Source organism: Chroicocephalus ridibundus, chromosome 8 (assembly GCF_963924245.1).
Source record: "Chroicocephalus ridibundus chromosome 8, bChrRid1.1, whole genome shotgun sequence".
NCBI lineage: Eukaryota > Metazoa > Chordata > Aves > Charadriiformes > Laridae > Chroicocephalus > Chroicocephalus ridibundus.
In genome coordinates this window covers 51,077,162-51,092,712 of record NC_086291.1, presented here as the reverse complement: position 1 = coordinate 51,092,712, position 15,551 = coordinate 51,077,162, and the positions used below count along the sequence as shown (strand labels likewise).

The 15,551-nt window shown below is 43.9% G+C and overlaps 1 protein-coding gene across 11 annotated transcripts in view; it reads right to left on the bottom strand.

Annotated features, from left to right (window-relative positions):
• MSLN (mesothelin) overlaps positions 1–15,551 on the bottom strand; it is a 75,780-nt gene that overhangs the window by 50,462 nt on the left and 9,767 nt on the right. For 6 of the 11 annotated variants that reach the window (XM_063344530.1, XM_063344528.1, XM_063344536.1 and 3 more), the window contains exons 2-4: positions 11,192–11,348; positions 9,502–9,624; positions 1,864–2,172 (exon numbers count right to left, since the gene is read on the bottom strand). The exons of 3 other annotated variants lie outside the window; for them this stretch is intronic. The gene's annotated coding sequence lies outside the window, so the exon portion shown is untranslated. Of the gene's footprint in view, positions 1–1,863; positions 2,173–9,501; positions 9,625–11,191; positions 11,349–15,551 lie in introns of those variants that run through there. 2 more of the 11 variants (XM_063344529.1, XM_063344535.1) reach the window with 2 other exon arrangements.

Sequence of the window (15,551 nt, the reverse complement as noted above, 5' to 3'; positions counted from 1 at the left end):
TTTATTTACTGTATTTATTAGCCCACTTGCTGCTAATTCAGGTATTAGTTACACTCAAACATTTTCTTGGGCCAAGACATTTAGGAGACCTCAATTTGTACTCACTTTGCCTCCGCTAAACCAATAACAAACTCCCCAGGCAACAATGAAGCCAGACTTTCAATACTTTACTTTGATTCTTGTGATATATTTATTTTTAGGGCAGCCAGAGAGAACAAGCCCAGAATATTTCATGTGAGCTGTTCAGCAATGGGTTGGCTCCCACGAGTCCTTCATTTACTCCAAGTCTCTTTCTTCTACAGAATCGCTGGGATCAATGCGGTCTTCTCTGAAATCCCTGCAGCTGGCAAAATGGATGTATACAACTACATTGTGGCATTCCTCAACCAGCAGTCTGAGCTCACTGGTAATGCCTACCAGTTCCAGGACTTCAACCCTTTATTTTGCCTTCAGGATGCTTTGGCAATCCTGGGTACTGATGTATACTGGAATCTTCTCTCCCATGTTACCTGTTTTTCTGTGCCCTCACCATAGGTCCTGCCTGCTCCGCCCAAGCCACAACCAGAGACTGGTTATTACAGTTCTTTGGAAAATTCTGCACAGAAGCACCTTACACTCAGTTGGTTTCACTCTACCACCAACCTTTCAATGCGGTAAGTCTGCACATATCCAGGCTGCCTTTGCACTCAAGAGAGGATGTGCCAAAAAAGATGGAAATGAGATTGCCCAGGTATGAGGTAACAGAATTCAATTCCTCTGTCTTTCTTTAGTATGCCATTTTGGACCTCCTCACTCCCACTCAGATTGGTGACATGATGGTATACTCGGACACACTGACCCGTATGGATGCAGCAGTCCAGCTCGTCCAGTTCTTCCAGCAAAGCGAAGCTGAGGATGTTCAGATGATTCTGACACAGTTCACCAAGGCTGCAAGCATGGTAGACACTACCCATGTTCCCTGCAGTCTCCATCTCCCCTGCAGATACTTGCCATCTAAAGTTATTTTACAAATGGCTTTGTAAACACTATGATTTTGAAAGTACATTGTTACAACAGTAATATTCAAACATCTGTACACATCAGGTCCTTTCAGTGACACAGACTGCACTCTTCAGAGTATTGTTTACTTCCATTTGTTGACTTCTGGCCACAAAAAACACTTAAAGAGGTCCCTCCCCACCCGTAGCATTGCAGTTCTGATTGCCCCAGCACCAATGTGTTGATCACATAATTTTGTTTCAGCATAAGATCACAGTCCTGCCAAATGATGACATTGCTCGGCTGCTCCTGCTGCAATACCTGACAAGTATGTCCAAGCAAATGAAGACATACACTGCTGCTGAGTGGAACATCACCTTCCAAAACGAGCTGTACTTCCTGCAACCTGTCATCAATGAATCAACCCTCGCGCTCATTGTGCCCCAGGATTATGACTCTTTAGTTGCTGTGTAAGTCTCCTGGGCATCACTGGAATCTCTCTTCATCCAGTAAACAGGGCAACACTCCTCATGGAGTCAGATCAAAATCTGAAAGACAGATGTGCTGTCAGTCTGGACAGCTCTAGTCTGGGTACTTTTTCACTGCCCTTACTCACAATTTAGTAATCTCAGAAGTTTAAGATGAAACGAGAGAGCGGGGCCACATAAAATCTAGGCCTTAGTCCATATATGCTATTTGTACAACAGGGGTGGAGTATTACAAGTTCCTCAGCAGAAATTTCCAGGCGAAGTAACTGGCCACAGTAACTTGGAGAAAAGACTGTTCTTGTCCAAGGCTCCAGTTAGAGGAAGTTACAAAGAACCCACCATCCTATCTATTCATTTTTCTTGTCCACACAGTGTTACTGCGCTTGATAACACTTACCAACACATGACTGAATCCTCTAGAAGAGATGTAGCACTCTGGATTGCACGGAACCTCCAGATCTTGAAAGGTAATACTGGGAAGCCACACATTCCAGCTAATAAATTCTTCCAGGAAAGCAGGGGCTCAGCTGGTAAACTCCCAGGATGTGCTAAACAACAGTAATACAGTCTTGAACACAAAGGCAAGCACTACTGCATTAGAGGGCTGTCCAAGTGGAAAAATGCTGTCTTTCCAATGCTATCTCACAGCAGGATACCTTGTTGATCTCTGGTGACTGTCACAAAACATGATGTATATTCCTGGAAACTGTTAAAAAAAAAAAATAAGGGATATTTCTGGTATTTTGACCTGATCTGAGGATCCTCATTTTTCTTTCTCTCTCTTGCTATTTATTGCACACTGATTTTGCCTTCTCAAGGTACAAAGTCTAATTTTCCTTTGTAAAAAATGTAAATGCCATCTAGTCCAGCATCCAGTACTGGTCAAGAGCAGATATCTAGGGAGGATTAAAAGTACCCAACCAGCATAATCTGGTATTTCCCTTTTGCTTTTCAATGGTATCCAAGTAATTTATGTCTCAGACTTTTCTTGAGGTAGAAGGGACACTGCAATGTAACAGTAAATAGGCAGCTATTCTTTTCAGTCAATTGGGATCTGAGTTTTCCACTTTTCTGCAATAGCTCTATTGTTTAAAAAGGACATACTGTGGTGGGTAATTCCCTGAGAGTCACTCCGTCTTTTTCCCCACTTAGATGGTCCAACTGAGTCCACTACTGAATGGATACAAGTCACCTGGAAATCCTTCTTCCACAATATAGCCCTCCAGGAAGCCACAGCAACCCTCAACAACTTTGACGCTGTATGTATGATCCCTACACTAAGTGCATATGTGTAATTGGGGCTTTCAGAAATGTTTATCATACAGTAGAGAGCATTAAAGGATTTAATTTCAAGATTGGTAATAGAATATATTCCCACTTCTATGCAGCAACTCTAAACCCAGAAATAATAGTATGTTTTGAACTAGCAGGGCATTGAAAGAAGCTCCAATTTTGAATGGGTATCAGATAGTCAATATAAAAATACACGTCAGCGTTTTGAAAGTCTTCCCTGTGCTGGCATAGCTTTGCCTGGGATCTCAGAAATAACTTCAGGATAACAACAATAACAAATCATGACACACAAACACAATTTGCAAAAAGAAAAGTGTGAAACTGTGAAAAAAATATTTCAGCTAGTTCTAGTGAAGAGGGAATTAGCTGATCTTCAGTCGCTGACACTAGTGTTTCCTAGGCCAAAATTCTGGATGTGCTGAGCATCGAGCAGCTGGTGGAATATGCCCTGACTTCTGATGCCCTAGTCAATGTGACCACAATGCAGGATGTCCTGAATGCCCTGAGAGGTGAAAATCCCCAAATCTCAGAGCCTAACATGAGTGAATTCCTGAAGAAGTTCAATCTGGCTCTGACACAGGTACTGTAAATTTCATTATAAACATCTTTCCCCTTTCAAAAGGCAGGGATTCTCAGGCACTTCATGTGTGAGAAAGTCCTGCTCATGGTGCCAGGTAAAACAAGCATGCTGATGAAAGGGAGTCATCATCCCCCTCACCATGCCACCCCCAAACAGCTCCCAAGTAACAGACATTTCCACTCCCCACAGGAAGGCATTGTGGGCATCAGAAATGATGAAGTAAGGATGGAAATGCTGACAACACTCTTCACAGACCTTTCCAAGCACTTTTATAAATTTGCTGACCTTGACTATGAATTCTGGTTCCTCGAGAACCTAAAATTCCTCTTGCCCAGCATAAACACAGATCTGCTAGAGTTAATCCCAGGAGACCTCAGCTTCCCAGCCTACACAGCCACGTGAGTACCATGTGCTGAGAGGAGTGCTGCCTGCCAGACTCACTGCAGGAAAGCTCTGGCAGGGGAAGCAGCTCACATTTTAGCAACTTCTTTCCCAGCACAAGTGTTAGCATTTCACATGGATTTAAAAAAAAAAGTCCCAACTTGATTTTTGCAATAAAGGATATTCAGGTAGATTTTTCCACATACACATGTTCTGTGTCATGCTCTACTTAAGTATCTTCACATAACCTCCACCCTTTTTGTTCCCTGCTCCAGAACAGCACGCTCGGAATGAGGCAGGTATATGCCAACTCTCCCATGCCTTATAAAGCCTGTACCTTTTGCACTTCTCGTTATTGCCATTATTGCTTTAAAGTATTACAGTTGAGGCAAAACTTACACTACATATTATCAAAATAATGTTATTACTTTATTACAACTCTCTACAGTCTCAAGCTGATGATGTCTTATTTCTTGACGCTTGCAGAGTGCGAGGCCTAGATAACGTCTTTCCAGAGCTTCCACAAAACACATCCCATGCTATCTACCTCTTCATCAAAAGGATCCTGGAATCTCAGCTTACTTTCTCAGGTACTAGTCTGCTTTCGGCGATGCTCCATGGCATAGTTGAATTGTAGCTGTTTGTCACATCTGCCAACTGCCTGTCCCTCTTTGGGTCAGAGAGGAATTCACTCACAGGAGCAAGTACGATATGGGGAGGCTGCCCAGCACCTTTCAGTCATTGGGCTTCCCAGGACAGAGTACTGGCTTTCCTCTGAAACATCAAACATTGACTGCAGCTTATAATCAAGGAACCAAAACACTTGGGCATCTGTTCTCTTCCCTGATGCCTCAGCACCATAGCTCTCCCGGTAACACCCTACCAGGAACCCCCGGCACCTGCCAGAACTGCACAGTAAACAACAGCTCACTGTGCCCAAACCAGCCCCACAACCATCGGGGATCCCCAGTCCTGCCTGTCCCCCACAGCTCCCCAAAGCCCTCTGCATGCCAAACCCCCCAAGGTCTGCAGCTGCTCAGGACTGAGGGAGACTGTAGGTCGCAGACTTATTTTTCAGCCATGTTGTGGAGAACAACAATAAAAAAAGATTAGTTATCATGCTGTACTGACAGACTTCTTGTACTTTCTCAGAAAAGGTATTTCCTGGCACGTATAACAGCAGCCGAAGCTTCCTGAAACTTATCTTCTACAGATTTTTACATTTTGCTTCTTACAGTGACCTCACTGACTTCTACAAGGACTTTAATGGGGTAAGCACACATGTAGGTCTGACGGCACAAAATTTATAAACAGTTTGTGGAAAATTTGGGGCTGTATTTCAGTCTGGGTATGACTTCAGAGAGTCAAAAACATTGTCTGAAATTTTTTTTATTATAACCTTCAGACACAACCCTACAGTTTATAATCCTCTTATCCTTGTTTCTGCCAACACTGACACTCCAAGACTAGAAACCAAGGCAAACCCACGACTATTTAGGAATCTCAAAATGAGCCTTTTCTTACCAGGCTTCCACACACAGACAGCTCTGTAAAAGGTATCAAAAGTTTTGAACATTTTTCACAAGCTGAACTTCCAGGAGGTATTGTCCTCTTCCATAACTATCCCCAAGGGAAGATCCTTGCCAAAGAAATCAGGAGGACTTCCTCCAGGCTTTTACTATTAAATGTAGTTCGTGATCCTTCCATGCATTTTATACGAGCATGATGATCAAGTAGAGGCACTTCTTAGCCCAATGCTTTCCACTCTCCTGCAGAACTCATTGCCATACAGTTTCTAATACTGCAGTAGAGTAAGTTGTCTGATTAGCAGTGAGAATAGAATGGCAATTATGTTAGCTAGCTAGAACAGCTGATGAGCATTACCCTCAGTTTTCTGTGTCGGGATGTAATACGGTTTTTATCCACCCAGGCTACGGAAGGCTCCTCGGTGCTGTGTAGCATGGTGGGGACATTCAGGTGGCTTTAGGGCTCTGATGAGCCTGTCAGAAACATAAACAATGAACTATGTATATGGCTGAGAACTATAATTAGTGGACAAGCAAGTGGCCTTCTAAGTCTGCATTTTCTGATGTGTTTTCCTCATTAGTATGAAGTTCTTGACCTTCTGTCTGCCAGACAAATAGGAGAGATGACAGTTCTCACAAATGCTCTTAAGAGGGAACGCCTTACTGTCCAGATTTTGCTGGAGATGGAGAAACGCTCCTTTGAGGAGCTGACTGAATTCACAAAGGAGCTGAACACTGCAGCAGAAGAGGTACCGTCAAAGCTCCCACCCCAGAGAACTGCATCCTGTTACAAGTCTCAGAAATACTAAAAAGGCCACAACGGAGACAAACTCTCCTTACAGCAATGTAAACCCTGGGCTCTAGACCACTGGGTTAGAGCTCACATGCCTGGGCTTCATAGAGCAGTATCCAAAGTGATTATTCTTATTCATGTTATGGGTTACACTGCAGACACCTTACTCTTTTAAGAAGGTTATTTATTTTCTCTCACAATGTTTATTTAGCACCTTGGTTTCCCTTCAACTCAGAACTCATCCCTTACAGGAGAGGAATAATAAACTTCATTAGCTAAGACCGCGGTCAAATGGCTTTTCTACTGGAAAATGTAAAGCACAGTTATTTCATTAATTCATTACAGTAGTAATCTCATTCAGTTACAAAATTCATTAGTCCAGTGTTACATTGTATTGCACTACTGTGCATTCATGCTAAAACACTGATGGCTTTCCTGAAAACTGCACTCTACATCAGGGGGAGAAGAGGAAACTTCTCCTGCCACTAGGCAGTTTAATCTACCTGTGGAGAGCAGTAATTGCTAAAGTCAATTTGTGTGTGCTGGTTTTGTTTCCAGAGGGATCTCACTATCCTTCCTGACCCCCGGATTCGTGAGCTGCTCTTCGATTTGCTTTTTAAATCTTTACCACTCAGCACCTTTACAGCAAACGAATATGCCCTCTGGTTTGGTTCGGAGCTGCAGCTATTCCTGCCAGCTATGAATGACAACTATCTGCAGCTCCTGCCTCTGGACATTGACTGCCAGTCTCATCAAAACCTGTGAGTCATGAGCAGCCAGCTTCCCCAAGAGTGGCCAAGCTCTCACTACCCCATCAAACCAACAGAGTCACTTCCCCCAGAGTATCTGACATCTCACTGCTTTTAGCATACTGAGCTTCACAACAAGTTTTGCATCAGCCAAAACCATTCATCAGATTAGCATAAAACGCCCGAGTATACCTTCATTTTATTTTTCAAGATGTTACCAAGGGAACAACGAGGAGAAAGAATAGTTTGATTTAGACCAAATTAAACATTTCAGTTTTACTGACACTAGTACTTTCAGCTCATTTTTCCTATGGATCTGAATTTTTCCTCTAAAGGAAAAGTGCCCTCCGCAGATGTTTAACCCATAACCTACTTCTGCTCTTGTGCTGATACAGTGTGCAAGCAATGGACAGAGTGTATGAGCATTACACAGACGAGCAGAGACTCTCAATCCATCGCAGAATACACAACTTTCTGGAGACCTACCATAACACTCAAGGTAAATATACACACACTACTCAAGAGCTTTTCTTTTTCTCCCATTATAGTATTTAATCTTTGTGCTTGGCAAATACTTCCTGAGTTTCAATCTTCTAACCTAAAAACTATACACAACCAGAGCGTTTTAAGTGCAAAAAAAGGAAATGTGCAGACCCTCTGTGAAGTCCACTAGGAACATGTCATTGCAATTAATTTTACACGTTAAGTCCCTAGATGCTACAGTGATGGACAGTGGTATAAGAGTCCTAACGCAAATCAGACAGGTAACAGACAACAAGATGCAGGAAACTGCTGACTGGTTTGCTGAATGTGGGCTATTCTTCTGCATTTCAGGCATCACCTGTTTCCCAAATGCAAATAGCAGCATATGGATTGCTGCCAACTATGGCCATTTCAGTGTCCATGCCACTCTCCAGGAGTTCTCTTCACTCAATACAAATTTCAATGGGGTAGGTCACATACTGAAGCTAGCTGTATCTGAGCATTGCCGGCTCCTCTCTACATAAGCATGGCCGATCCGTAACTTCTTGCCACAGCACTGACAGTGATCCCTGTTATAAATATACAGATGTTTCTGTGTTCCTTTTCAGATGTCAGCTCTGGAAAAGCTTTCACCAGCTCAGCTGGCACAACTAACACTGGAAACCGGGGCTCTGGCTGATGAAACAAACATGATGATCATTATGGACAATCTAGACACACCAGCAGATCTTGCTAAGTTCTTTGCCACGCTGAACAACATCGCATCGGTAACTTCCCTTATTGCGCTCCGAAGCTTCTCCACCCAAACACTGCAGTGACTTGAATCAATGCCCGCTGTCTGATACTCAAACCCCAGCCCTGGCCGTAGAAAAGATGGGCTCATCCTACAGCCTCACTCCAGTCATCACAGGGAAACCTGCCTGAGACAAGGCTACAGGCCAAATCCTTGGGTAGCTGTTCCTTAAAGGCCTGGGGTTGTAGTAATCTGTTTTTCTGTCCAGACACCAAGCTATTCTTCGTCCCAGGGTCTACGCTGAGCCATAGCAGGATGTGATGGGAAGTATCAGTATAGCTGAGTATAGCTCAGGAAAAACAGACCTACAGCAAGCACTATGCACTCTTTCCAAAAGCTCCCTGCTTGGGTCCTCCCTTGGTGATACCGATCCAGTCACCTTTACGGTCACTTCTCATGTGTGAAGAGAGAGATGAAATAATCCTGAACAATATCTTAAATTGGGGAAGGTTTAGCATGATAAACTACGTGTTAACTATACTGAAAAGGTGTTGTGTGATTACAGGTCGAGCTTCAGAACAGTGACCTTGCCCATCTCCTACTAAGCACTGCCTTGCGTAAAATAGCTCCTAGTTTTCCCAAAATGAAAGCTGATGGTTTTGCTGACTGGTTTCAAGATACTCTACAAAACGTGTTGCACTCTGTGAATGAAATGATCGTTGCAGAGATACCTGTCAATATTTCATGTGACTCCTATCAGCAAATGTGAGTCATCTGTTCTACACATGTTTATCTTACCTGAGCATTTCTATTTATTTATGCTGTATATGACTTTCTAGCAATACATTCACATATTCCTAAAGCAGAGTGTAACGCTCCCCCCGAAAAGCAGAAATAACCACCAGTAAAACACTCGGTATTTTCAGGCTTGCATGCAAAATACCCTGAAACGCAACAAGATTTTAATTAGAGTAACCTTAGCAATTCTGTGACCTCTATCTTAAGGAATTGCATCAAGTAGAGAGCAAACTTTTTTGAAAATAAAAACGGCCTTAACACATAGGTAAGCTACGTTCAGTCTGATCTGAAGATACTTTGCAGTTACTTAAGAACCTCTCTAATAAGGTCTTGCAATAATGAATAACAACGAAAGCTGCTGAAATTTTTCTAATGGAAAAGTTTTTGTTATTGGAAAATTCTGATTTGATTAAATTAAAATACTTCCCATAACCATCCCAACATTCCCTCCTGCAGGTTGAAGGGTTTCAACAAAATCTATGCTGGCATCCCCACAGAAAACAGTCCCCATGTTTTTGGATTCTGTAAAACCTTCTTGACATCAAAAGTGAAATCAGGTAATGGCACAAAAAGTCTTAATTTGGGAATGTACTTTGAAAGCTTTCCAGCGCACTCTGGGCCTGAGACGCAGCAGGAATTCCTGTAGTGATGTCTGAGATGCTCTTAACGACAAGAAAGGTAAAGGAAGCATATACTTACATTGTTGCTCCAACACTATGGCCTTTTCCTCTTACTGATGGGATTCTCACAACTCCTCCTGTATTTTGGATGGCTCACTAGTAAGTTTAACCATTGCCAGCCACAACATTAGGTTGCCTAACACTGTTAAAGATAAACAAGCCCAAACTTAGACAACAGCACAAAAGCATTATTACTGAATAATGAAGATTCTGGTCTCTCTCATACCAATGTGAATTCAAAGCATTCTGCAAAGGTTTAATGGGAATTTGTAAGAGTGACTAGGGTTTCCAGTCAGAACATCAGGAAGGAATATGTGGTCTCCAGTGTTCCCAGTATCATTATTTTTCCAGGTGTTGCATGCGGCAGCGTAACCCAAAGTACTCAGAACTGGCTGGAAGTAAATCTTGGAAATTTTAGCAAATATGCCGAGTACCAGGACTTAGTGACTTGGAAAAAACACTTTGTGGGAGTAAGTGTTTTTAATATTTTTTTCCCCCACTAGCATTCACTGTGAGAACATGGTAGTATTCCACCATGAAAACACACTACTTTCCCAGCATCTGCAATGTCTTTATGCTCCACACAACATGAGAGGTGATGGGTCATTTTTCTTAAAAAATACTCTGGCGTAAGTGTCTAATTATCACAAACGTTTTCACTGCTTTTCACTGCCTCATGGCACTTGCAGAGCTACAGTAAGTAACATTCAGAAATGGGATACTACACATCCTGATGGAAAAAGGACTTTACAAGTCCTGTGGATATTCCAGCCTTGCAGATTTGTCCTGAGTCTTCTTAGAAGCACTAACATTTACAAATCACTCTCACGTGCTTAAGAAGGTTGCCATCTGCTTTGTGTCCCTTTCCACAGATGGATGTCTTGGACAAGTTATCCCCACCACAACTAGCATCCCTGACGCTTTCATCTGATGCCATTAATGAAGAGGAGGAGATGTGTCAGATCCTTGCAAAACTACATAACAAACCATCAGAGGAAATCTATCAGTATTTAGACCAGTTCAACAGAGAGGCAGCCCAGGTAGGGTTATTAACACTGCAAGTCCAGCGTAAACTCATGCAGTGTGGACTTCAGCTATCCAGAATCTTAAAGACGTCTTCAAAGATGGTTTCTGAGCTTCTGTTCTAAGTATGAACAACTGCAACAAAGCATATCATGTACAACCTCTCACCATGGCTGTCTGGCCCAAAGTATTCAAACACCAGTGCCCAAGACTTAATGGCTGGATGATACTCAAGTGCATGCTCATGGCAACACTGAGGTTGTACTGCGCAGAACTACTGAACCTCATTATCTGTGGCCCTGTGGAGGAAGCTGATCCTCACAGCCACTTCTCACCTAAGACATGTATCTGCCTATGCTTGAGTGGTCACAAGGGGCCAGCGTGCAGCCAGCGCTTTCAGTGAGCCCTGGAGTGGCAGAGCGTCCCTGCACCATGTTCAGGGACAGCTGCTGAGACTCTCATAGCTATCCCTTGGTGTTGGCTACCTATGTGGCAGGTTCACAGGACATACCTAAATGCATCTTCCCTTCTCTGGGACTCGCTCAGTTGTTTTCTACAATGCTATTCCCTGTGGCTTTGCACTTGGGTCTCTTTAATCCTGCCTTCTCATTGATGCTCATTACTTCTCTCTTTCAGCTAGCAATAACCACTATTAAGAATAACGATGTGAGGAAAAAGATGCTCACTCAGTTCACAGGAGATATCGAGGCAGAATTTCCAGCTTTCAGCCCTGCTGAATGGACTCGTTTGCTTGCAAGACTCGCTCTGCTACTGCCAAGTGCTGGCAAGGAGGACACCAAACTGTTCCTGTCCCACATTTCTGGTTGTGACAGTTTCAGAGCTCTGTAAGTACACAAGGGAAGTGTCCTCTTTACTGCATGCAAAATAAAAAAGGGGATCATCAGGAAAGAGCAAGGAATTGCCAGGGCTGCACTGTGCTAAAGAACATCTGTGCAAGAGCCCATCATTTAAAGAAACATTCCATCAGTCAAACAAAATAGCCAGAGTCAGATCTTCCTTCCTTTGAGTAAAACTGTGCAAAAGCAAATAAAAATGTTTGCTAATATAGTACAAAGTCAATTATAATTTCTATTAAATAGATTTTACTTATTTGTAAAATACTGCAACTAGGAGCAGTAAAACGAAAAAACATCAAGAAGAGATGAGAGGAAATATCCTGTCTAATGAAACAGATTAAACTGAGAAATAAACTCCAAAGGGCAGCACTGGAAGGAAACCACACAGACAGTCACATCTGGGCCACACAAAGCAAGGAAGACCGTGCTGCCAACAACAGCCCTGCTTTGACCTAGGAAGTATGCAGGAAAAAAAAGAGCAGGGCTGGGCCCATAATAGACATTTCCAATCTGGTCTTGAATTTCCCTTTTCTGGCACAACTGTATTCTCAGGGGCTGGCATGGCACAGCCCTGCTTTTTGCATCTGTACAGCACTTGTGTACCTATAGCAAATGGTTCAGATCTAGCAGTTTGCACTGGCTATTCAGAAAACACTCTGAAACGAATTTGGCAACATAGGGAGGGAGGCTAATTACCCATTTCATCAGCCGTTCAGGGGTTTAACTAATTCAGAAAGAACACAAAGAGATCACTAGGGGAGGCTGTACTATCACAGTCTCTAAGGACTTTTGACAACAGCGTAGACAAACGTCTGCACAGAGCTAATCCTGCCCTGGGGCACGGATCTCTCAAAGTGCCTTTGGCAGTCCAGTCTTTCACATACAGATTACAGCCGGTAAGAAAGGAGCAAAATGCCATTTCATAACAAGTAAGCTTTCCCTTCCTCTTTCTTTCATTTTGTGAAACTGTTTCTGCTGAATTTTCTCTCTCCCATGCACAGCATCATGGCACCAGCTAGAAAGCAGGAATTAAATCTTTCCCATGTGATTTTCCTCCACAGTGTGTCCTCCTTAAGCCAGGCATACACGTCCCTGTTGCCCATGAATCAGCAAGGCATCTGTAGCGCTTTGCTGACCTTCCTTGAAAGTCAACACACCACGACAGGTAACATGGGCCAAAACCTAAAATGGGTTTTTAGCATTCCTGTACATTCTAGCAAATCGGAGGGAAGGCGAGTGACACTCTCTTGTTCTCCTGCGCTGCAGGTTCTGCGTGTGCGTTGGGACAGGAAACAAGTCTGGAGTGGTTGCAGAAGAACTTGGGGGCATTTGCGTCCAATGCTCATTATGAAGATTTCACCAGGTTAATGACAGACTTCAACGGGGTTAGTTTGTTTTCTAACTCAGACCTGAGAGCTTTGCCTTTGCTCAGGTCCTGCATCATGCTCTGCTACAGCTCATTGCATGCACAAGGCTGAGCACACTCCTAGATGATCTAATTCAGTAAACAGACATTGCTCCAGCCATAGTAAAGCTCTTCTTCCCAACACAGGGAATCCAGCCAACTCCATGGCTTAGGTCTCTGCCTGTTAGCAACATTTTACTTCTCTCTGATCATGTCCCATTGGTTTTGCAGCTCAGTGTAAGGGACAATCTCACCGCTACCCAGCTTGCCCACGTATTTTTTGGCCCTGGAGTCCTGGATGATACCAGCATGGTTGAAACCCTCCTGGGCTCCCTGGAGAGCAGGCCAGCTCTGGACATATCTGCCTTTGTTGCCGAGTTTGTGGCCACTGCTTCTCAGGTGAGATACCAACCCTTGCATGGGGATGTTGTTTTAGTACACAGTGAACTGAGAGAACAGCATCTTGCAGAAACTACTGGGCTTCAGCCCATATGGACCTAGAGAGTATCTTCCCAGAGCTGGTTCCCCTGTCAAACACGTTATTCCACCCAGACCCACACACTTACTACAGCAAGAGCTACACAACTGCATCAGGTCACAGCTGATTTGTGTTCTTACTTGCTTTGTTTTGCAGGAAGGCTTATCATCCCTGGCAAATGTGCAAGTCCGAGATGCCATGTTCAGTGCCATCTTTCACAAACTCCAAGGGCAATTCCCTACTTTTAGCATTTCACAGTACAAGGACTGGTTCCAGAACAAGCTCAGCTTGTGGCTGGGCAGCATAAATGCCTCTGCCCTTGCAGCTATCCCAAGGAACATGCCTTGTAGAATATACCAAATTATGTGAGTACCTCATTGCATGCATTCACTTCAACTTTCCCCCCCCTTCAGCTTTTGTACATAGCAAGAGAATTCCCATGGCCCTGATTGGTCCTATCTGAACACAGAAACAAAATTATATCATGGCACTTAAAATCCCAAGCTCACCCTTCCTTCCCATTTTCACTCCCAACAGCTTCATTCTCTCACAGCTCCAGTTTCTGATCAGGGCTGTGCCATCTCTATCCAACTACAAATTTGGCATAATAATGCTTGTTCAACAATGCAAACTCATCCAAGGGAAGAGGTTTGGTTACCACCGAGAAAACAGGCCATAGACTGCAGAGGTTTTGTGTGCAATCATGTTACAAACATTTGGTGACTTCAGTCACCAAAAACAAGGCTTTACTGCTATAATGAACCTCCTGCTTTCCCTTCTCTCACAGAATGGGTGGCTTAGAGGGCAGCTTTCAACAGATGTCTCCTGCTACCCACCGGGATGTTTACAGCTTTGCAAAGAGCTACCTGTCTGCTAAGGCTTCTCAAGAAGGTATGCTGAAGGTGTCCTGCACTCACTCCCTCTTGTGAACTTCCCTGCATCTGTTAGGAGCAGTAACATACTCACAAAATTACGGGATGCTGGGCATCTACCCATGAAAAAGACAATCCAATTAAAACTGGAAGATGTCAACTGCTTTTTGCTCTATAGCAAGGAGAGACAGAGAACAAAAGCATCTGCAGAAGCAGCTGTGTTTCTCCTTAAGGCTGGGACAAGCCCTGGTTTTAGTCATTGCCCCTCTCTGCGGTGGCAGCTCACCAGCTGAGAACTGGACCATTATTGGTACCTCTCTGGCTACCATTACCACAATATCCCAGAACCTCCCAAATTTAACATCCTGATCCCCATGCCTTTGCCAAAAGATATGGGAATGCCAGGTATACTTACATGGCTGAAGGTACACATTGGGCATTAGTCACTTCAGTGATGTCAATATCATCGAGGGATTTAGGCACCTAGACGTTTTGGGCAACTCCTGTATCAGGACAGTCTTACTATTCCCACAGGAGAACCATGGGACCAAACCGCTGGTTATATCGCCCTTGAATTATGCTTTGTTTAAAAGGTGGCGCATGCGTTGAGAACACCGGGGGAAACTTGGGTTGGCTACAAACAAATCTGGGCTCCTTCAGCTCCTTGGCTACATACAGAGACCTGACTGACATGAATGCAGATTTCAGCATTGTAAGTAACTCTGCAAGACAGAGCCCTGTGCAAGGCTCAAATCCTGCCTGACAGCCCTTCACAGCTAGCAAACACTCCTGCTGTAAGGCAAGGATCGTAATTTTAATATTTGATTTCACAGGTTGATGCTGTGACAGGACTCAGCCCAGAGCAACTGGCAGCTTACACACTGGCTAGCGATGTCCTGCGTGACATGGACAAAGCAGGCAAGGTCTTCAGCTCTCTGACCTCTCACACCATTGGGGATTTCATGGATGCATTCAATGCAGCTGCAAAGCAGGTAGCAACTTCACCTCCTGTTCAAGAGGCTGGAATAAAACAGTTTACACATGAAGTGCGTGCTAATGTGGGAGCTAAGTTCCAAGTGCAGAAAGAGGCCACAAATCTTAATTAGTCTAGGACCCATCCTGGTAGGGATGCAGATTCTCTGCAATGCTGCCACTCTTTAACCTCGTAGGAACGTCAGTGTTGTCACAAAGACTAACAAGTCTTAGGGAAAGAATGAAGGAGTCATTGTGCAGGCACTGTATTATGGTCTCCTTGATCCAACTGTAACAGCCCTGTATCCTCCACTACCTATAGCCATGAGCATCCTCAGAGTATCCCCAGGATCCTGTACCCATAGGCCACGTGCTGGAGATGAGCAGCACACAGGCAGTTTGTGTACGTGCACCCTTAACTGCCCAGGAAGAGGTGAGCCCTGGACACACAGTCACTGCCGC